Below are 23,746 nucleotides of genomic sequence, written 5' to 3'. Positions count from 1 at the left end.
TTAGATGTTTGAGTATCCCAAACTTACATAATCATATAGTAAAATAACAATGATATAATAAAACGTACATAATTTGGGGCGGAGCTATAGTTTTGACAACGAGTGTAGGTTGAAAAACATGCACATTGACCTGCTCGTTCGCTCTCATTCTGAAGATTATTTCCTCTAAGGATGCGAATACAGACACATACATATTCATTTACGCATGTTCGCAATTAAACAGCCCAAACCGAAGCCAGGGTAAGTTTGGCATGCCATAAGCTTACATAATAGCACCCCGCTAAAAGGCTAATGCCTTCATTGTCATGGTTTGAAATACAAATCTCATTGTAAATTAATCTGCATTTCTCGGAGCAATGCATTTCACAGTGCGCAGGTAGGTAAGAAGTCGAACGGGCTGACAATTGAGCGTACAAAGAGGAAACTTAATGGGAAAATGGAACAGCTTTAGCCCTGAAAGAAATGAAAATCTGCAAAAGGAGAGAACAGTTTTGAAAAGGAGCCAAATACACTGGAGTCATACAAAGAAGCACGCAGGGAGCGGTTAAATATTCCCTCTCTGCCTTCAGATTAAAACCAGTCACGATTTTGCAATCTCTTTTAAACAAGTGACACAGTTCTCACACAAACCAAAGGGAGAACCTCTTTCTGTGGTGTATCCCCTTGCGAGAGTCAGTCGATTTTTGTTCAAGTGCAAGCGTCTGAGGGCCAGGGTTATATAAAGGCAGAGCACATCACGCTGGAGGGTGTAACGCTTCAGCGGGAGGCAAATCAGAGATGAGTCTTTTTCTACTAGCTGGAGTTCATTTGCTTCTGCTTCAGACCAGAGGTGGCATCATCAATGCCTTTGCAAAAACCTGTGACCTCGGGCGCCACCTGGCACATCGGAAACTTTTCAGTCATAACCACGGCACCGGCATGAAGTCCGCACGAGAGACTGTCAGTAGACTTCTCCTTATCAGCCAGGCACCTTGTGTCTTCAAACCGACCTCAGTCTGGGAACACAGATTTCTCTGGTCTTGCATCACTGCGTATCCTGGAGCATTATGCCACCGAACGACTCCGGAAACAAGAGACGGAGAGGAGAAAAGACAAAGAAAGTAGAGAAAGCAGATTGCGCAATTCAAATGATATAATTAACCACCCAAAAAAACCAGGCCAGGTTTGTTAATTAACACAAGGAGCTCCGCCAGAGTTGTTGGCTGATATTGGAAAGCAAGACTTTAGATTAGAACGATTGATGCAAAACCAGTCTCAATTTTCAGGCGAGAAGAGACTAACGCCCTATTCACACGGGGCATCAGCGTCAACGCTTCCCATTCACTTTGAATGGGTGACGTCAGGCGTTGCCGAACTGCATTGTGGATCCGTCGGCGCCGCTTCAGGAGCGTTCCTCGCTGCAGAAGTTGGGACCAGCTCAACTTTTCAAGCGCCGACGGAAGCGTCAGCCAATCAGATCGCTGTATGCAAATACACCAGCTCAGACAGTGGCCTATTGCTGACTGAATTTCATTGGCTGACGCTTCTATGACGATCGTTTCAGCTCCAACTTCAGACACGCCTTCAGTCAAGCGTTGACGCTGAAGCCCCATGTGAATAGGGCGTTAAGGCATGATTACATCAATCTTTGTTCTGTCACATAAACTACAGTTACAGGAGTAGAATATCGATTATTAATAAAGAGTTATTTTGCACAATATTGTTATGAACTCAGTGGCACAGTGGTTAGCAGTCACTTCACAGCAAAAAGGTCGCTGGTTCAAGTCCCTGCTGGGTCAGTTAGCATTTCTTTTTAGAGTTTGCATGTACTTCCCATGTTGGCGTGGGTTTCCTTCGGGTACTCCGGTTTTTCCCACAATCCAAAGACATGCCCTATATGTCAGGGGTTCCCAAACTTTTTATCCCGTGACCCCCAAAAATACAATGCCAGTGACTTTAAATGCCAGTGGTTATAAATATATAAGCACTAATAGCCCAACACACACTAATAGGCCTAGGTCTAATCTTGGTATAATTTTGGAGACCTCCACTCGGAAGACCATCCTCCATGTTCAGTTGAGGCCTGTATTCATTTTTAGTGTTTTAATGTTAAGTTTAATCTGGTGCCATCAAATCAATCTGCTGTATCTGACATCATTGCTGTGTCTTTAATATAATGTAATCTCACAATCCAATGGAAAAAATAAATAAAAGCAAAAGGCTGACTGCTTTTTTATGTACAGTACATGTTATTTTTTTATTTAATTATTACCTACTATTTATTTTCTCCTGTAGGTTACAGATTAAATATTTTAATTCTAATAGTTTGATTATTTAGAATTTTGGAAAACACCAAGCGACCACCCATTCCTCATTGTCCTGCGATTCCCACTTTGGGAACCACGGCTATAGGTGAATTTAAACTAAATTGGCCATAAACAATCCACGTCCACACTGGCGTTTCACCTAGCGTTTCTAAACAGCTCTCTGTCCTCACTACACTGCTTAGAATGCAGATCACGTGACCATACGCACATCCTGATATAAGAGCTCTAGGCAGTCAGCGGGTGCTTTGAGCACAGATCCCCAGGTGAGAGCTGTGCACGTCAGACAGTTCATCAAGAATCTACCGCTGGATCAATTCTCACTATATTTGTTAAACGTCATATTTAATTCATCTTGTCTATATCCAACAACATGTTCCCTGACTTTGGTCTTTCGAATCTATTACTTGTTCTCAGGTAACATGTTATGACTGAGTGCAAAGATAAGTTTATATATTAATTTGTTACCGCGTACTGTTGTTACTTATTGTACGTTATACTTTTATAATGGTCATTATTGATTATTAAAACTGATATAAGACGGTATATTTCATATTTTTCACTTAAAATAAAAGGCTCCATTTTGTTGTAAATATGCATACAGGGAAATAGGCAGTTCCTTATATTATGTTTTCATCCTATTGATAAGAACGAGAAACATTGTTGCCAAGGTGATGCCAATGAGGTTATAAAGTACACTGTTCCCTGTGAAGAGTTACCCGACAAGTCTTCTGGAGTTTGTTTTCTATATTAATCTTGCAAAGTCTGAACTTTGTGTACTTAATATTGAGGGAAATATTCCCTCCATTGTACTGTAGATGTCTTTGTTTTTCTCATCCACACTGACATGGAGCAGCAGATTTTTAAAACCAAAATGGCGTCTTCAGCATTTTCAAAATGCTCCGCTTTAGGTGCTCGAAAACGCTGGGGTAGTGTGGACGAAAGGCGTAACCATAGCAAAACTTAAGTGTTTTAAAACAATAACGTTTTAGTTTAAACATGGCCTAAAACTTATGCTGGAATAGTTGGCGGTTCAATCCACTGTGGTGACCTCTGAAAAAGAGACTAAGTCTGAGGAAAATGAATGAAGGTTATGAGCTCAAAATGCTTTTATGATTGTGTGATTTTAGTATACAATTAGAATACAACTTTGCATCATATACCCAGTATATGGATTTTCTGATGAAACTCACCTGATACTGAACTTTCAGAACAGAACATTGTATATTGTGACTCACAAAAAAAAATTCTCAAAGACTTAGAAGTTACCAAGGTTGCTTCAGCAACCAGAGTTTTTTTCTCTCATTTTTGCTTTTGTTAACATTAACATGGCTTAAGGCCAGTTTACATCAAGGCCATTGACTATAACAACAAAAAAAAGTTGACTATAACAACACAAAAGGATAGCACAGTCCTAAAAATAACACCAAGCTGAAATCATCTTGATAACATATATATATATATATATATATATATATATATATATATATATATATATATATATATATATATATATATATATATATATATATATATATATATACACACACACACACACACACACACACACACACACACACACATATATATACATATGCAAATGAATGGTGAACAGTAACATTGATAATGAACTTTGATTGATAACTGATAATTCATCTGAAATGAAAATGCAAATTAATAACCAAGAGTAAAACTATTTGACCAACAATCAAGATAACTTCTATTTTAAGAATTTGTCTACCCTGTGTCCATTACAATAAACATGACATGTCCGCCTATATTTATTGTGGTTCCTGATCATTTCATCTTATTTAAAGGCTACAGTCCATGAGACTGGACAATTGTCATCCAATCAAATGGCAGTAAGATTCAACTTGTTGTAATTTAAAAAAAATAATAATAATAATAATAATAAACTACACTGAAAAGCTGCATGGCATCACTTCTCTCCAGACACAGAGGTAAACCACATATACAATGTTTTTGTTCAGATTTGTTGATATGTTTGCCAGTATTTCATAGATTGTATGTAAAAAAAGAAAAGAGGGATTGCACTTACTAATTAAAGTTTAAAACCTTCTGTAGCATTGCAAGCTTTAGATCAGTGTTTTTTTTGTTTTTTTTTTCAAATATCTGTCTGTCCATTAGGATGTCCAATGGGTTTAAGAGCTGTAAACGAAATTAAAACTCCAGTAATGATGATTAAATTTTTATATATGAAAAAATCTATATCGATGTACTAATTCATTGCTGAAACAGTTTCATTTGCAGAATATACAGATCTTAAAATTGGTCAGCATTAAACAGATGTAAATATCTCAAATGTGGACATTATGCGGAGTGATAAGGAAAATGAAGATAAAGTTTGTTATAAACGATGCAATCTGTACAACAAAAACCTCAAAATTAAAGTAAAAATGTTACAATCTTAAAGTTTGGGATTTTGAAAATACATTATTTTTTTAAAATAAATTAAAATAAATAAAATACCTTTTTATGTTTCTTTTTTTTTTTTTGTATTTTATGTATGTATCATGTTCGGGATGTACAACTATTCTGACCTGATAGAAATGGACAAAAAATATATACTTAAAGGGTGTTACATTTTTATTATTATAATTTAGTTTCATTTATAGGAGCCTCAAGAACTGTGAAAACATACTTTTACATGTTTCAGAAACTTACTTTTTAGAACATAATTCAGGTCGAAAGGGGTTAAAGTGGCAAGAATGGTGGCACACAGAAAGCTGCTTTGAAAACTGCTGTTTTGAGAAAAAGAAAGCCTTTTGAAAAAGAACTGATAGAGTGTGTGTGTTATCTTTGGTGTCAGAGAACAGAGAACTTTATGATAAAAGTCAGTGACTACAAACACAATAACAAAATAAAAAATAAAAGTTGTGGCAAGGAATTGCATGAAAAAAATGGTTTCAATGGTAATATTTTATTCAAGTCATAAGCATGATTAATAGTTTGTGTTTCTGGTGTAAAGTTTTATCTTAATTATATTTGGTATGACCTACACCGGAAAAACTTAAAGCAAAGAGAAAGAAGATACACAAGGGAAAAAGAGACTTATTTTCAAACAATACATTACACTTTTTTTAACACCACTCAATGTACACTTCATTTCTAACCTTGATATGCACAATATCAAACATAACACATTGTCAGACTTATTTGGAAAACAAATGACATACTTTTAACATTTCAAATATATAGCTGAAGTCAGCATTATTAGCCCAGGGTTGATACATGTTTACTACTAAAATTCCAGAACTTTTCTAAGACTTTAAGAACTTTCCAGTAAATATTCAGGACGTAATGTTTCATGTAATGTCTTCATATATATGGTAAATAATAAGTAAAACAATGCACATTCAAATTTATTACAGCATATCATAAAACATGCAACAATCTATTTTGTTTCAATTAGTTTTTATATCTATATACAATTTATTTAAACAGCACTAACAATGTGAGAGCAAGTTTTTGGCCATGGACAGAAAAGAAGTAAAGACAACTAACCAATATTCAAGTCTGGGCTGCACAGCGTATCATTTCAGCATTGATACCCCCATTGATTTGTTTTATTTCGGCTAGAATAAAAGCAGTTTAATCTTTTTTTAAACAATGTTAAGGTTAAAATTATTAGCCCCTTTAAGCTATATTTTATAAGAGTCTACAGAACAAACCATCACTATACAATAACTTGCCTAAGCCTTTAAATGTCACTTTAATCTGTGTAGAAAATAGAAATGTCTTGAAAAATATATAGTCAATTATTATTTACTGTGTTGAAATTAGTTATTTCAGCACCAGTAGCCTAGTGGTTGAGTGCGCTGACATATATCACCATGATGCTCATGGTGACCCGTGTTCGATTCCCGGCTCGAGGTCCTTTGCCTACCCTAACCCTCTTTCTGCTCCCAATGCTTTCCTGTCTGTAACCTCAACTGTCCTATCTTAATTAAAGGTTAAAAAAAAAATATATATATATATATATATATATATATATATATATATATATATATATATATATATATATATATATATATATATATATATATATATATAAAACAAAAAAAGAAATGAGTTAAAACTATTATGTTTAGAAATGTGTAGAAAAAATCTTCTCTCTGTCAAACAGTAATTAGAAAAAAATAAACAGGGGGGCTAATAATTCTGACTTCAGCTGTACATTTCCTTTTTAAAGTCTCGCAAAACATTTAAGAATCCTATCATGTTGCCACAGGCACATTTTCCAATAAGCTTGGGTTGTAAATTCACTCTGTATTCATTGTGCATGCTGTTCTGTGACCCATCCACCATGATTCGTGAGTTTCTGAACTTGTATTGGAAAACTTTGACATGCTACAATACAGCGGAGGGAGACACTGTGGGTATTAGATATTAATATTGTGTTTGTACAAAACCCACCCAGATAGCATAAGCCTGGAAACAACACTTGCCCCGCGGCAATCTGTGGATGATGCTGATAATGCTCACTTGGGCTGGTGAGGAGTGAGAGGCGGCGTTTGATTGCGTAAGACCACCACATCATCCGCCTCCCCCCTTGGAGACCCGATCTCTGGCCTTCCCCCACACAGAGCCCAAATCCTCCCACTGAACCAGCAAACAGTGAGTCAGCTCTTACTGCACAAAGCAACTACACAAGAAGGGCAGCACTTGCACCCTCTCTTGGGCCGCACCACTGCAAAGTGGAGAAAAAAAAACACATAAGTGTTAATACCATTGTATTAAGAAACAAAGGGATTTATTAAAATGTAAACGGTCCAAATTTTTAATAATGCCTTTATTAACTCACTCTCATAGGTTTGTTAAAATTGTAAACGCAAGATTGATCATGCTTTTAATTTTTCATGCTTATAGACATACAGTTGAAGTCAGAATTATTAGCCCCCCTGTATATTTTTTTCCTAATTACTATTTAATGGTTATTTCAACAATATGTGCCTTGGGGTACATAATGGCCAGACTTAGGAGGAAAAGGCAGAGCAGAGTCCTGCTAAAGACAATTCTAGAAAACAGGTAAAACAAAACCCAAAAAAGTGCAGTGTAATACCCTGGCAAAAGCATGTGGCCATGATGGCTTTTCTCTTTTAGTTTGCTTTTGAAAACACTATGAGTTAGGTTTATGAAGGGGGTGGGTGGGTCAGTTGATATCAAGCTGATATAATATGCATAAGTCAACCATCTTCTTTAATGGACGCCAAGAAAAAAATGTACACAGCGTTTATATATCTGACTGTTTGTATTAAATGACAAAATTGTATTATAAATATTATATAAATATAAATATATTCATACATTTTAATACAAGAAATGCTGCTGTGAAGAAAATATAAAACTGTGTATGGAAAGCACCGTCAATGCACCGTGATGCATCGAAATATCGAATTGAACCGAATCGATGGCATGATAATCGTAACCGAACCGTGAGACTAGTGTAGGTTCACACCTCTAGCACTTATGGATTTATGAAAACAAAACTGCAAGGAAACATAGTTAAGGGTACATATTTATTGATTTTCAAGAATGTAACCCTGGGCACATATTTCCACTGTGCCTGGGTTGTGACACTTAAAAATACCGTGAAAAAATACTGTGAACAATAATATAAATATAAGAATATATATCTAAGAATCTTCAGATTGTTGTATTTGCAGTATACTATAGTAATTTTCCATTTGTTAACATTAGTTGAATTAACTAAAGTCAATAAACTGGCAGCTACAAGATAATGTATTAATCTTTCATCATGCCTTTTTTTTTTTTTTAGTTAATGCCAGTAACATCAAAAGTCATAACTGTTTTATAAAAAAACTCCAGTGATATTTTTATTTAACTTTAACACTATGAAAGTTATTTTTTCACTGTTGATTTTAATGCATTTACTAACATTTACTAATTGATTTTAAAGTGTTAAAACAATTTTCAAAGTATTTTTGGTAATTATACCTGTTGAAGGAATCTTATTTGAAGCTTATTTCAATATCATGATAATTCTTTATAATGTGATAAAAGATTTTAACAAGAAAAAAATATATTGACCGAACCCTACATATAAACACATTTGTTATGCTTGCAATACTCTACAATTTACAAATTAATCTTGGGTTGTAGGTTGCAAGGTGACCACCAATCGATTTCTCTGAGGAAGACAAGGTGATGAAGCATTGCTGTCACTCAGATACAAGTTTTATTTATGGGAAAATGTACAAAGCACTGCAGATTTTAGGTGTTAGGTGAGATAATTAGATACGTGTATATTCCATACAAGCTAAAGCTGATTGGTCAGTCCTTTTCACATGACTCGCAGAACGCTCGCAGGATTTATTTAACTGGTGCGCAAGCCACACACCTCTATTGGAAACACTGAACTTGCACAAACTCTAGAATAGACGCAATATGCGAACAGTCCCTGAAAGACTGTTCAAATCCTATCATTTGTGATCTCCAGCAGTTGATCTTCTTGCACGGACATGGTGGATTCACCTGGTTTGCTGAAAAATGGGTAACGGATCCATTCCTTGGCCGTTTGTGGGTCCTTCACTGGGCCGTTTAACAAAGTAACTTTACAAAGGTTTCTTACTCATTTTGCTGCCTGTGGGTTAAAGTTTAGTGCTTAAGTGACCGAGATAAGCATGAGAATATGGTCATTTTTCAAAATAAAAGATCGTTTAGACTCAGATAATAAATAAAACTGAAATAAATTTTTGTGGTTAAATTTAAACGTTGTGTGTTTTTTTTATTTATTTACATTCAATCATCCTTTCTCTGATTTATTTTAAAACAGCATTGTTCTGAGTGTTAACAGGTCATGTACAGTAAACGTGCAAAAAAGCAAAAAAAGCTGAAAACCTTGATGCAATGCAGCCATGTCCAATTTATGAATGAGGCTTTTCTTTTTTTCTATGTAAATCGGATTAACTGCTTCATTGAAAAAAACGAATCATTCATTCATAAGAGTGATTCAGCTGTCAACTTTAACCGACTGAAATGACTCTGTCTTAGCTGCTAATAGCTTCCTTGAAAAGCAGGTTTTCAGTAAATAAAAACTAAAACGGTGCTTTGTTCATCACACAAATCTATTTTATGACTTGGAAAAACAGTATGCACATCATTTTAACTATGTTTACGATGCCACGTAATGATGCATACCGAACACCAAAAGTGTGAATAACAGCACTTCATTTTTTTCAGTCAATTACTCTTCAGAAACGTCTCCATGCTGTCAAAAGTCACCATTATAGCCGATGTTTGAATGCATCCTGATAGTTTCACTTATAACACTCTCATATGATGACTCATCTTCTGCCAATGCAGCTTTCGACTTTCAGACGTCACAAAAGAATTGAATGTTTCACGTTTTTTTTTTATTGTTTTTTTGTTTTTTCACTCTTCAGCCCTTCCTCTACAATCGTGACTGCACTAACAAAGGGACTTGTCGAGGGAAGTTGCCGTCGATTTGTAGGCATGTTGGTTGCCTGGAAACGGGTTTAAAGTTGTGCGTGGCTGACGGCTGGTCCTCTGCACTGCGGTCTCCGAGCGGGGCAAACGCACGTGCCACAGGCCACATCACATCAGCCAGGCTATTTAACACCTCTGAAACTAGGAAGAGGGGAAAAAAATTAGTTGCTCATCACTGAATAAGGGAGTTTAGGGCAGGGGTTCACAAACTGTATTATTCCAGGACACACCTAGATATAGTATAATCAATCTTGAGACCCATAGAAATATGACGGAAAATGTAGACTGGTTTAGAAAAGATTAGGGCTGGGTGATGTGACAAAAATCTCACATCCCAAGATAAGTCATCTCCCCCATGGCGATATATATCCCGATATAATAACATTTCTGGCTTCAATCAAATAATATATATATACAATATATAACTATAATATATAATATAATATATAATATATAACTATATAAATAACTATATATATATATATATATATATATATATATATATATATATATATATACATATATATATATATATATATATATATATATATATATATATATATATATATATATATATATATATATACATATATATATATAAATATACATATATATATATATATAAATAACTATATATATATATATATATATATATATATATATATATATATATATATATATATATATATATATATATATATATATATATATATACTCACCGGCCACTTTATTAGGCTGTTCAACTGTTTGTTTATGCAAATTTCTTATCTGTCAATCACATGGCAACAACTCAATGCATTTCTAAATGTAGACATGGTCAGGATGATCTGCTGCAGTTCAAACCGAGCATCAGAATGGGGAAGAAAGGCGATTTACAGTAAGTGACCTTGAATGTGGCATGGTTGTTGGTGCCAGACCTGCTGGTCTAAGTAGTTTAGAAACTGCTGATCTACTGGGATTGCCACACACAACCATATCTAGGGTTTAAAGAGAGTGGTCTGAAAAAGAGAAAAAAATATCATTGAGGGGCAGTTCTGTGGATGCAAAAAACTTAATGGGAAAGTTTAGAGGAGAATGGCCAGACTATTTCAAGCTGATAGAAAGGCAACAGTAACTCAAATAACCACTCGTTAAAACCGAGGAATGCAGAAGAGCATCTCTGAACTCACAACATGTCGAACTTTAAGGCGGATGGGCTACAGCAAAAGAAAATCCCACCGGGTGCCACTCCTGTCAGCTAAGAACAGGAAACTGAGGCTACAATTCGCAAAGGCAAACCAAAAGTTTACAATAGAAGATTGGAAAACGATGCCTGGTCTGATGAATCCCAATTTCTGCTGCGACATTCAGATGGTAGGGTCAGAATTTGGCATCAACAACATAAAAGTATGGATTCATCCTGCCTTGTATCAACGGTTCAAGCTGGTGGTGGTGGTGTAATGGTTTAGGGGATATTTTATTGGCACATTTTGGGTCCATTTGCACCAATTAAGCATTGTGTCTCATGGAAAACTCCAACTGATTTCACAAGAGAAAAGTTAAATGCCTGAAAGTCTTTGAATGCCAACAGGTTAGTTCTGTGTGGTCATGTGCACAAAATAATGTTTCATTATTACCAGATTCAAAACTTTGTAGTGCTAAAAACTAGGGCTGTAACCATACACCAAACCCACGATTCGGTTCGTATCACGATTTTTGACCCACGATTCGGTTCCTATCACGATTTTTTTTTTCGTGTGGGGTGGGAAAAAAAAAGATTTTTAAAACAATTTTTTATTAAATAACATTTGAAAAATCTTTATAAACTAAACATCAAATAACAATATTAACTATGCAAATTATTGACAATATAAATAGCCATATATAAAATAAATAAATAGCCAAAGCTATATTACTTTTGTTTTCTTTGTAACAAAATACTGTTGAAAAATCAAACAGAACTAAACTCCACTGTGTAGATGGTTCAAGCATGTTGAAAATTCTTTTTCAATCAAGTTCTCTTACATATAAAAAGTAAATTAAATGGCTACTAGGGATGCTCATTTCGGTTAATTTTGCTAACCGACAACCGCCGCTCATTAATTGGTTATTAACGGTTAACCGGTCAGATTACTATTAATTTTACTATTAATTTTATAATAAACAAAGTAAGAGAAGAAGCGCAGTCCTCTTATGAAACGACTGAATCAGCTGGGTATCGATTGTGCAAAAGTGTTGCTGTATATGTTGTTAAAATTGTAATATTTAATAATATGATATTCAAGATTTGTATATTCATACAGCTCTGGATAACTTAAATTAACGATTAGACCTTCAGAGCGGCAATAATGCGTCCTGAAGTAAAGCGAAACGGCTATAAACTCCAGCAAGATAGAGTGATTATATACAGAGCCATATACCTTTATCTCTAAATAAAGTATAATTATAGAAACTGTGTTCATCTTAACTGAAAGCTTCGTCCTGTTTCCTGGCCTCACGCATCGCGCACCTGTCAGTCAACACGTAACGTTAACTCCCAAAGGGTTAAACAGAAAGCGCACAGCACGGTAACAGAAAAGTTTCCTCTGCAGAGGAGTCGGGGCATCTGGGGAACGCCCATCCCTCTCTGCGCAGCCACATTAACAACAATGCTTTGACAGCATTGGCAATGTTTCTGCCGTTGTCTGTTGTCAAGCGGGGTTAAGTTGGTTTTGTTTTTGATATTCCTGACACATTCAGACGGTCCCTTACTAAGAGCTCCGTGCGAGCTCTCCAGGCTAAACGCATATTGCGAGGGCTTAAACGGAGCAGTGCTCGTAATGTCGAGCGGGAAAAAAAGTGTTTCCTCACGTTCTTCTTCAACTAGCTCAACTTTTGCAGGCACGCATGATGTTATTGGAAACGTAGTCACGGGGTGTGTCGCAATTCTCCCTTATCACATCGCGACACAGGATCGTAGATCTGAGTGTCGCGATTTCGATTTCCTATCGTGTATCGTTACAGCTCTACTAACAGCGAACTGCACCTGTACGGCAGGGTGAACGTACATTTTTATATTTCATTCTAAGCATTCAGTGTCCGCAGTTTAATTCACCAGATTTAACTGTTTTTGCTAAAATGATTGTTGCAATCAAAAAAAAAGAGTAATGTGTATGATTCAGCATAGTGTGAACTTACCTTATATGAAATAAGATCTGCAGAGTCAAGCATTTTTAATTAGGTCCTCACTCCATTTAGCTCTTATGATGGCTGTCAGCTAAAGACATCTGCGGTTGGTATTAAACAGTAGTATATGGTGTACTGTAAAATTTAAGTTTTTTATTTTTGGACCTCCAATTTGGAATCCTACCACACAACACAACATGTCTGCTATTGCAACTAGTCTTTTTTTGCAACCGGTATGCACAGTTGAACCCGTGTGACGTAGGTTGGTAATTCCCCTATTGCTGTACATCCTGTGTGTCCTAAGCAATGTGTAAGCCTTTGGACCTGAAAAGGCAAATAAATAATGTGCTCTGCACTGGACTTTAGACCAGCTTTTAGTTGGTCAATGGCGCAGTCTATTTCAGTTTCTCAAAATAGCTCTGCACCAGCAATATACCTTAACACACCTCCTTTTTAGACCATAAAATCCATAGTCCACAAAGTGGCACAAATGGATTTGCTATATAAACAATGTGGTGCAAAACATTAAAATAAGGGTTGCGTTTTTCTGAAAACGGCAACAAATCGCACCGAACACATAGAGCTAGGTGTAGGATAGGGCCCTTAAAATGCTGCCATTTTCTTTGATAAAATTCGTCCATCATCCAAAAAAATCAAGAAATACATGAATTTTTGTATAAAAGTATTAAAGTATTTAAGAATTTATAAAGTATTTTTAAGTATTTATAAAGTATTTTTGTCAACCTGTCTAATGACAGAATCAAACTCATTCTGTTCTTGGTGGTGTTGGCGGAAGATTTTCATTCTGCCAGCCATAAGTGTGAAGGTGGACTTCTAATATCAAGAAGAACAGCTCCTTCTCTGCATGTGTGTGTGTGTGTGCATGTTTTTTTTTTCTCTCTCTCTCTTTTCATGTATGATAACAGTCAGTCGTTCAGGTCTGACCTTTGCCCACAAGTGTCTGGAAGAAGATTTTTCCATAGCAACACCTCGGATCAAAAACTGAGGAACGCGAGAGATCAAGCAACCCTGCGAGGCTTCCCTCTTTACCTGACCTTTAAAAACAATCAGGCCTTCAGACGCTCTAATGAAGTGCCTAGATTGTTCACCTTCAGCTGCACAACACCCAACACAAGACACCTGCCAACCTATAATCTCACCAAAACAAGGAAAACCAGCCTTCCTAGTTTCAACAACAAAGTCAGCTAAATACAAGAGATGTTCTCTCTCTTCATTGCTTACCATCTTCCTAAAAACAAAACACTGCTCTGGTAACATTTTGACCTTGTTTTGGAGCCTCTGTTCACTTTTAGCTGTTTTCATGCATGTCAGTGACAAAGAATATAAGAAAAAGCAATCAATCAAGATCTCTTATATATGTAGGCTACAGTGTCTCTCAAAAATGTGGGGTCTGTCTGGAAAGCCACAAGTCTTCTGTTCAACATTTTATAAGACAAAACTTATAGCAATAATCATAATATTGTTACATTTTAATCTAATCTTATTTAAAATAGCTGTTTTCTGTTTTTATATATTTGCAAATTATGTTAAATGCCAATTTCAAAAATTACATTAGTCTGCAGTCTGTCATGATTATTTGATTTTGTTTTTCTTGTTCGTTGGTTGGTTGGTAGGATAGTTGGATGGATGGAATTAAACGATTGATGAATGAATGAAATTAAGATTGATGTATGAATGAAATTAAAAGAACGACGGGTGGATGAATAGAACTAAAAGAATGAAGGATAGATGGATATATAAAATTAAAAGAAGGATGGATGGATGGATGGATGGATGGATGGATGGATGGATGGATGGATGGATGGATGGATGGATGGATGGATGGATGGATGGATGGATGGATGGATAAAATTAAAAGAACCATGGATGGATGAATAAAATTGAAAGATGGATGGGTGAATGAAATTAAAAGATGGATGGATGGATGGATGGATGGATGGATGGAAGGATGGATGGATGGAAATAAAACTACGATGGATGAATGATCGAAATTAAAAGATTGATGGATGAATGAAATTTGAAGATAAATGCATGGATAAATTAAATAAAAAAAATAAAATAAAAAAATATTGACGGATTGATGTATGGATGGATGGTTGGATGGATGGATAAAAATTACAGAACAAAGGATGGATGGGTGGATTGTTGAAAGCGTGGATGTATAAAATTAAAAGAGCGATGGATGGATGGAATTAAAAGAATGATGGATGGATGGATGGATGGATGGATGGATGGATGGATGGATGGATGGATGGACAATAATAAACATGAAACTTTAATTTAAATGAATTAACAGTATAATAAACACATTGCAAAGACCCAAAAATAGCACAGAAATTTTGCAATCCGAGTGCATGACCATCCTTCTGTATTTATAGATATCTTTACTGTTATATTAATTATTTTAGTAATGTTAGGAAATTTTTTATAGATGAAATGATTGTTCCAATGACTGGAAAGCACTTTTTCTTTATTGTGTTGTACCTGTGGCAATGATAATAAATTCTATAATATTCTCTGCTACTACAATTGTCTTATGTGTGATTTAGAGGTTATGAACAAAAATATTTGACCACAGATTTCTATGACTGACAAATCAGAATAACGTTTGCGTAACCAGATTTATATCAGCTGTGGCAGTGTGCAAACTCTATACAATCTTAAAAACTGCACAGAGTGTTATCTCAGAAATCGCTCATGTAAGCAATTCACAACCAAAATACGAGCAGGAAAAAGACAGAGTTGCTGCATTTTGAACCCGTTCTCCAGCATGACATGCACCTCCAAGCTGAAGCCCTACCATGCAATGTTTTGAGATGAGCGGTACGATAGAGTCTGTGTGTGTGTGTGTGTGTGTGTGTGTATATATATATATATATATATATATATATATATATATATATATATATATATACACATATATATATATATATATATATATATATATATATATATATATATATACACATAACAACCTAGCACTCACATTTCAGCACACTGAAACTCCTGATAGCATTTAAAAGCAGATGCTCTCGAGTGCATGTATTATTTTCCACTTGACAGTGCTGGTGCTTCACTAGAGAGGCAGCATGACTGGGCCATGGCTGTCAGTCACCTCTGACTCCATCTCCATCATGGTTTCATTTAGTTTTAATTAGGGATGTTGACGATTAATCAATGATTATCCTTTAAAATGCTACTATGTTGCAGAGGTAGCGCAAAACACAATAGCATTAATAAAGCAAACATAAGTTCATAACACAGTGGAAATAGGCCACAACGGAATCGTGTCACAGCACAATGAAAATGTAAAAAGCTAATGTGTGCGGCAACAAAATCCCCCTTTTATACATACAAACCATTCCGGAAAATTACAGGCAATTTTCCGGAAAGGGATCATGTGTGAACGGGCCCTTTTTGAGAATACGAATTCGTTGACAATTCTCCAGAAAAAAAAGTTGTAACATTACCGATAATTTGCTGGAATGCTGCGGTGTGAACGCAGAAGGAAAATTACCAGAAAGAGCGCGTTCACGTTTAGAACGTGCTGACATGAGACGTCTACTCCAGCCAATCAGAACATTCAGATGCATTCAAATCTGTGATGTTTATAAAAATAAAAGCCTTTGAACATTTTTCCAGACACATTTAGCTGCCAGATGTTATTCAGATAACATTTCTATGTTCATTATTAACACCAACTGTGTAAATAATTATCGCAAAAATGCTTATGATAATCCTGTTTGTCTACCCTCAAGCTCTGTTTCAGTTGCTTGACATGTGCACATGAAAGAGTGCTCCACCATCACACACATATTATGTAGATCTCGACATGCGAAAGAGTTCCTCCGTGTTTCCATCAAAATTGTTCACAATACTTCTCCATCCACAGCATTTGTAATGTAGTCAAATGTGTAAACATTTAGCTGATGTTAGCAATTCTGCCGTTGAATGACTCTGGGACAAAGCAGCTGCATACTAAAGCTTTAAATAAAAGTGAAACCATCAACAAAAGCCTGACCCCTTCTATGTTTACAAATACAAGCACAGCCTTTTAAAGGCCATTTCAGGTTAGTGATGTCAGAATTTACTGGCATTTTGGAATGGATATGTGAACGGCCTTTTCCGAAAAATTTCCAGAACGTCCTTGCCTGTGTGAACAGAGCTTTTTTTAATTCACCAGTAAAGTCGTTCCAGAAATTTTCCGTATATTCACCAGCTTCACTGTGTGAAAGGGACTAAAGAATTGGTTCCAATTTGGCTTCCAGTTTTGGTCATGGTTTTGATATATGATATGTTCAGTAAAAAGAAGCACTGTCAAATAGAAATAAAATAAAATCTCAGTATTAGCATTAATATTTTTACTTCCATCTTGGTTATTATTTATATTCTGACTTGTCCTTTTCCTTATGTCCACATTATTAGTAGTAGTAGTATTTCTAGCATTGTCACTACTGAGGTTGTTTTTGTAGTTGTAATAGTAGTGGTGGTAGTAGTAGTAGTAGTAGTATCAATAGTTGTTGTTGTTGTTTTTGTTTCAGTGGTAGTAGTGGTCGTAGTAGCAGTGCCAGTAGTAATTGTTGTAGTATTAGTTGTAGTTACAGTAGTAATAGCAGTAGTCATTTAAAGTAACAGTAGTATTAGCAAAGTCCTGGCAAGTCCTTTAAGGTAAGTCATTTTACTCGGTAGCTATTTTTAAAACGCCTTTCGGGCAGTATGCTCGGGCATTCTGTTTGAATAGGGATACGTCAATTTCTCCAAACTGCTTGCCCTTTAGTTTCATTTGTAATCGTCCACATCACACAAAATCTGCAGAGACTCACGTCTGGTCGAAGCCCCTCCCCCAGAGTATCGTCAGACTATAGCGATTAATGATTTGCTCCAGTACTAGAAGGCGGACTCTTATTACAATATAGTAGGGATGTAACGGTATTGTAAATACCGTCATACTGCAATATTATTTTTTTCGATATTACCGAAGTCGCATGACTCGGTAAAACTATAGGTCTTCTGAGAAAATTTGCTCAGGCGAATGAAGCGAACGGGAGGTACCGGAAACTACAATTCCCATCAGCCCAGGCTTGGCCATAATCCCTTGCGGTCTGTTTCGCTACAGATCCAGTAATACGGAAATGGAGTGTGCTGCTAGAAGCGGGGATCAAAAAGAGCTGGAAAACCCTAAAGCGGGTGTTGTCGCCGCGCGCGTACTGAATAGTGGTGTTGTCGCACGAGTTCTTATCAGCGGTGTTGTCGCGCGAGTTCTTATCAGCTGTGTTGTCGCGCGAGTTCTTATCAGCTGTGTTGTCGCGCGAGTTCTTATCAGCTGTGTTGTCGCGCGAGTTCTTATCAGCTGTGTTGTCGCGCGAGTTCTTATCAGCTGTGTTGTCGCGCGAGTTCTTATCAGCTGTGTTGTCGCGCGAGTTCTTATCAGCTGTGTTGTCGCGCGAGTTCTTATCAGCTGTGTTGTCGCGCGAGTTCTTATCAGCTGTGTTGTCGCGCGAGTTCTTATCAGCTGTGTTGTCGCGCGAGTTCTTATCAGCTGTGTTGTCGCGCGAGTTCTTATCAGCTGTGTTGTCGCGCGAGTTCTTATCAGCTGTGTTGTCGCGCGAGTTCTTATCAGCTGTGTTGTCGCGCGAGTTCTTATCAGCTGTGTTGTCGCGCGCGTACTGAATAGTGGTGTTGTCGCGCGAGTTCTTATCAGTGGTGTTGTCGCGCGAGTTCTTATCAGCTGTGTTGTCGCGCGCGTACTGTAAAGCGGGGACGGAGGGTATGTCGCGTCGCGGGGGCACTTTTGATCATTTTGGAAGGGCACTTTCTATCCAAGACTAAAAAGGGCATGTGCACTGCACAGGTTGAGCCCTGTGTGTGCACGTGCCTGCAAGTTGGGGAATACGACTAATATCATGGGGACTGCAGAAACACAGCACACTGTTCAGATTGATGCAGACATGAGATCTCTATCTCACTCATGGTTTGTCCTCTCAAGTGGGGGAAAGACAATGCACAACGTTACTCACTGCTGTCAACCTGGGCCAAGTCATATCTCTCTTGTCCCAGAAACCTCAGTCCCAAATGAGAGGGTTTTTTTCTGTTGCAGGGGACATTGTAAATACCCAGAGATACCAGCTTTTACCAGATTATATTTATATGATAATTTTCCTTTAAACCCATCTCTATCTAAGTGAGTGAGTGATTAAATGTTGAATGTGATGAGTTTTCAACACTACTAAATTGAAACTTTATTTTTTTTACATGGTTTAATATTTTTTTGTTATTAAAATTGAAGTTCCTGTTTCAAAGCTTACAGATAGATGGCTAATTTGTATGTCATTGACACTTTTGGCACTTTTTTGGAGTATTTTCATAAGTTTTGTTTTTTCCTGTAAATGATTCAATAAATACCGTACCGTGACATTCATACCGAGGTATTACCGTACCGTGAAATTCTGATACGTTACATCCCTACAATATAGCAATCAATGATTGGCTCAAGTACTAGTAGGCGAGTCTTCATTCACCATATTGACAGTTACACTTTTCCCCATACAAAAAACAAACAACATGCCATGTCTTGTGTATTATATAGTCTTTGGTAGTAGTTGCTGTGGTAATAGTCATTGTAGTAACAAGTAGCTGTGTTAGTGGTAGGAGTAGTTGTAGTAGTGGTATCTGTAGTTTTTGTAGTAGCAGTTTTTGTAACAGCACTAGTTGCTGAAGCAGTAGTTCAAACTGATGGATGGATGGATGGATGGATGGGATTAAAAGATGATCGGATGGCTGAATGGAATTTAATAAATGATGGATGGATGAATAAAATTAAAAGAACAATGGATGATCAATATCATCATCTATTTGTTTTTCGCTGAAAGCCCAAATGTAGCCCTTGTTTTAGCCAAGATGACTATGTTTTATACATCTATTAGCTGTCTAAATAAAATCTCTTGGTATTTAGCACTTCAATGAGATTGATGAGAAGACATTCACCTTTAGTGCATGTCTTTTGACTCTTTGCACCCGGAGGAAACCCACACAAACACAGGGAGAACATGCAAACTGCATACAGAAATGCCAAATTACCCAGCAGGGACTCAAACCAGCTACTTTTTTTTGCTGTGAGACGACAGCGCAAAACACAGCGCCACCGTACCACGTGAAGTAGACATTTCTTGCATTATTGAGGTCAATGATTAATTGATCGTATATTTAAACTATGATCAATCAGGGGATTTTGTGGAAATTAACATAACTATTGGTAATGGATCTGTTGAAGGACCCAGTCCAAGGTCCGGCTCCGCTCTAACACACACATTCCTCTCTGGATACGAGGAGCACCGGTTCAGGTGAACTCTCCGTTTCAAGCCATCTGGCCGCTCACGTCAGCTACAAAAGGAAATAAATCAATTTGTCAGCCAGACAGAGGGACGTGCAGCAAACAAGGTATGACCTAATTTACGGGGGCCGTGTCCAAATCGACAATGACCAAACGTTATCAGGCGAATCTGACGGTAATACGAGAGGAAAGATTAAACGCGTTTCAAATGAAGCAATTTGGCCCGCGATTGCATCAGCACAAACGGGGAGTCAAAAAAAGGCATGAGCTGCGTACGTTCAGATTCCCATTGAAGTCCTTCAAAGGGCCCCGTGGCAAACGAGAGTTTTACTTATCAAAGCGCAAGGATTGTGTTGGATTTAACAAGGTAAATATTTCTGCTTTTATTTAACAAAATGAGCAATAAAAGTAATGGTTACGACTTTGAGATTTATGATGAGTTTGCAAATCCTGTGAAACAGTTTGAATGGAAAAGCAGTTCAGAATATGCACAATTTAGCTAAACCAAAACTACTAATTTGCTGCTATTTTTGAAGAATTAAAAACATTTAGAGGTGAAACTAAAACATGAGTCAAACATGGACAAACACAAGTATCTTGTAAAAAGCGTCTGTCCATATATTGCTCCACAATATATCTTATTTCAGCATTGATATTGCAATGTGCAAATCTACAATAGTCACAATGCAAGATCTGCAATGTCAAGTTGTTTAATGGTCATCAGCATCTTAAATCCTTGAAAGTTTTTAATAATGTCATAGATTTTTTTTTAAATATATGAACATTTATATGTATTCAGGTATGTAGTATATCATATTTGCTTCAAATTACAAAAAACAAATTACCACTTGTGTGAGACGCTTCTAATGCAGCGTCTTTGCGACAGGACAGTGAATTTGAATTTGAATTTGACGTAATTCTCTAATATAAATGGGTTAAAACAACCCAGTATTCTGCATGGCTTCTGATGACAATGAGATCTTATAAAGCAAAACTTGCTCTTCCAGTATTTCATGTATTTTGGAGCTTTTTTATTTGCATTTTTACACTGTAGCAGCATGCATAATTCAAGAAAAAAGTAAAAGGGATGAATGCATTGATATTCAAGTCTTTCTTAAATTCATTTGCAAATGACATTTTATTTCGTTGAGGAATATAAGAACATATTTTATTTGGTTGAGGAATATGAGAATATTACTTAAAGCAAACACCTCCTGTTAAATATACAGTTGAAGTCAAAATTATTAGCCCCCCTTTGATTTTTCTTTTTTTAAATATTTCCCAAATGATGTTTAACAGAGAAAGTCAATTTTCACAGTATGTCTGATAATATTTTACCTTCTGGAGAAAGTCTTAATTGTTTTATTTTGGCTAGAATAAAAACAATTTTAATTTTTTTAAACACCATTTTAAGGTTAAAATTATTACCCCCTTCAAGCTGTATATTTTTTCGATAGTCTACAGAACAAACCATTGTTATACAATAACTTGCCAAATTACCCTAACCTGCCTAATTAACCTAGTTAATTCTTGAAATGTCATTTTAAATGTCAAATATTATTTACTGTAATCATGGCAAAGATCAAATAAATCAGTTATTAGAGATGAGTTATTGACTTCAACTATATATATTTTTTTATTTCACAAAATGAGTAATAAAAGAGTTATGACACTGTGCTATATGAAGAGCCCCAAATTGCTCGCATGTCGATTACAATAGTTAGAATGAAAAAAAGAGCTTCTAAGATGCACAAATTTCTTTAAATATGGTTGCTGTAATGTTTCTCTTGAGCCATAATAACTCTGATAAGCCGATATTAATTTTGTGTGACATCTTGTTACTTTAACCATATTAGCATACAATACAATAGCAGAATAACACAACCTAGCATCATGTGTAATGTGTTTTCAGGCTGCTTCGCAATGGTTTTATTTTTTAAATTATGGACTGTTTGTCAGAGAGCACAAGCAGGTCATGAAGTCAGCATGGGATTTGAGGCCATAAAGTCGATGGGCGAAATATGTATCCGTCCAATGTTGAAGATTCCCACTGTGTGCCCTTATAACCTTAAGTCCTATCCCTCGTCTCACACACATACGCCCATCCATTGCACGCGGATTAATTGAATTAAAGCGCTGACCACTGCACAATTTAATCTACCATTCCTCCTGGCGCTGTGACCTTGGCATTGCCTATGCCGAGGTCCCCGTTGGCATGGTAACCACCCTCGGCCTTAAGGGTTAGTCAACCAGCCTAGTGCTCAAAAGCTGAACTTATTAATGCACAATGCGCTCCAGCATTGATTTAACGGGCATTGCAGGAGCTTGCAAGGCATTGCTGTACTGATGTTCCTCGCATATTCTGGTTATAGGGTTTGTTGGAAACCATTAACCCTAAAGCCAAAACAACACTCAGTTTTTTCATGGGTACATTAGTGTATGTGCCCAGTCAAACGGACAGTAATTTCCATTTGTTTGAATACAAATGCACAATCAATAGACAAAGATCTCTGTAGCCATTTAGTTGTGTCCCTCTTTTAATTTCCTCACACATGTACTTAATGTGGGGGTTTATGTTCAGACATTTTTAGACCCTTTTAAGATCATTATGAATTCGATTACAGAAAGGCTAAACGCTAAATCATTTGTATAATGGCCTAGTTAAAATATTTTTAAAATTAAAAACATATTTTATTGTAACTTTACTGTAACTTTGAGATGGTTATTTATTTTAGAGAGAGAACACAAAGAAAAACTCATCCCACATTAAATAATGGGGAGCAAGTTCAGTTAGTTTCAACAGAGAAAGTACTTCTTGAAGAATTTAGTGTCTTTTAATGTTGACAACACATTGTTGATATTTTTTTTATAGTGCTTTTATTAAAAATTATTGCAACATTTTGTGTAATCTGTTGGTATGGAAATGCTTCTGAGGCCCAGAAGAGGTCACTGGGGAAGGTGGTAACAACAGCCAGTAAAAACAAACAAAAAAAAAAGTACTAACTAAGGCATTTATGATTGTCAATGATGAGAGACATCCTTTATCAAACACCTTCCAATTATTACCAGCAGGTTGTTGATACTGTGTTCCCAAAAAGAAAAAAAAAACATTTATACCCCAAGCAATTAAGTTTTTAAATTCTTGCTCCCTCAGTAGCAGTTGATGGCTAGTAGAGTGGATACTTATTTAGAGTAGTGGTTTCTTGTTTTTAAATGATTTTATATATATATATATATATATATATATATATATATATATATATATATATATATATATATATATATGCCAAATGTGATATGTCAGAAGTCACTGTATGCTGCATATGAAATTTCCCTACAGGGACAAATAAAGTTAACTAACTAACTTACTAAAATTATTTAAGATCTACAACACAATATTTCTTTTAATTTAAGACATCTTAAGACCCCACAGATACCCAGATGTTACCCTCTTATA

General features: G+C 36.1%; 1 long non-coding RNA gene across 3 annotated transcripts in view; it reads right to left on the bottom strand.

The window, feature by feature from the left end:
- Positions 1-6,032: 6,032 nt before the first annotated feature.
- The window catches only part of LOC137488255 (uncharacterized), an 84,444-nt gene continuing 66,730 nt past the window's right edge, over positions 6,033-23,746 (bottom strand). The window contains exon 3 of one of the 3 annotated variants that reach the window (XR_015514749.1): positions 6,033-7,014. This is a non-coding gene — a long non-coding RNA (uncharacterized LOC137488255). Of the gene's footprint in view, positions 7,015-7,831; positions 9,936-23,746 lie in introns of those variants that run through there. The other 2 variants (XR_015514747.1, XR_015514746.1) reach the window with 2 other exon arrangements.

This window comes from Danio rerio, chromosome 18 (assembly GCF_052040795.2).
Source record: "Danio rerio strain M-AB ecotype USA chromosome 18, GRCz13ab, whole genome shotgun sequence".
NCBI classification, from domain to species: domain Eukaryota; kingdom Metazoa; phylum Chordata; class Actinopteri; order Cypriniformes; family Danionidae; genus Danio; species Danio rerio.
This window is presented reverse-complemented; position numbering and strand designations above follow the sequence as displayed.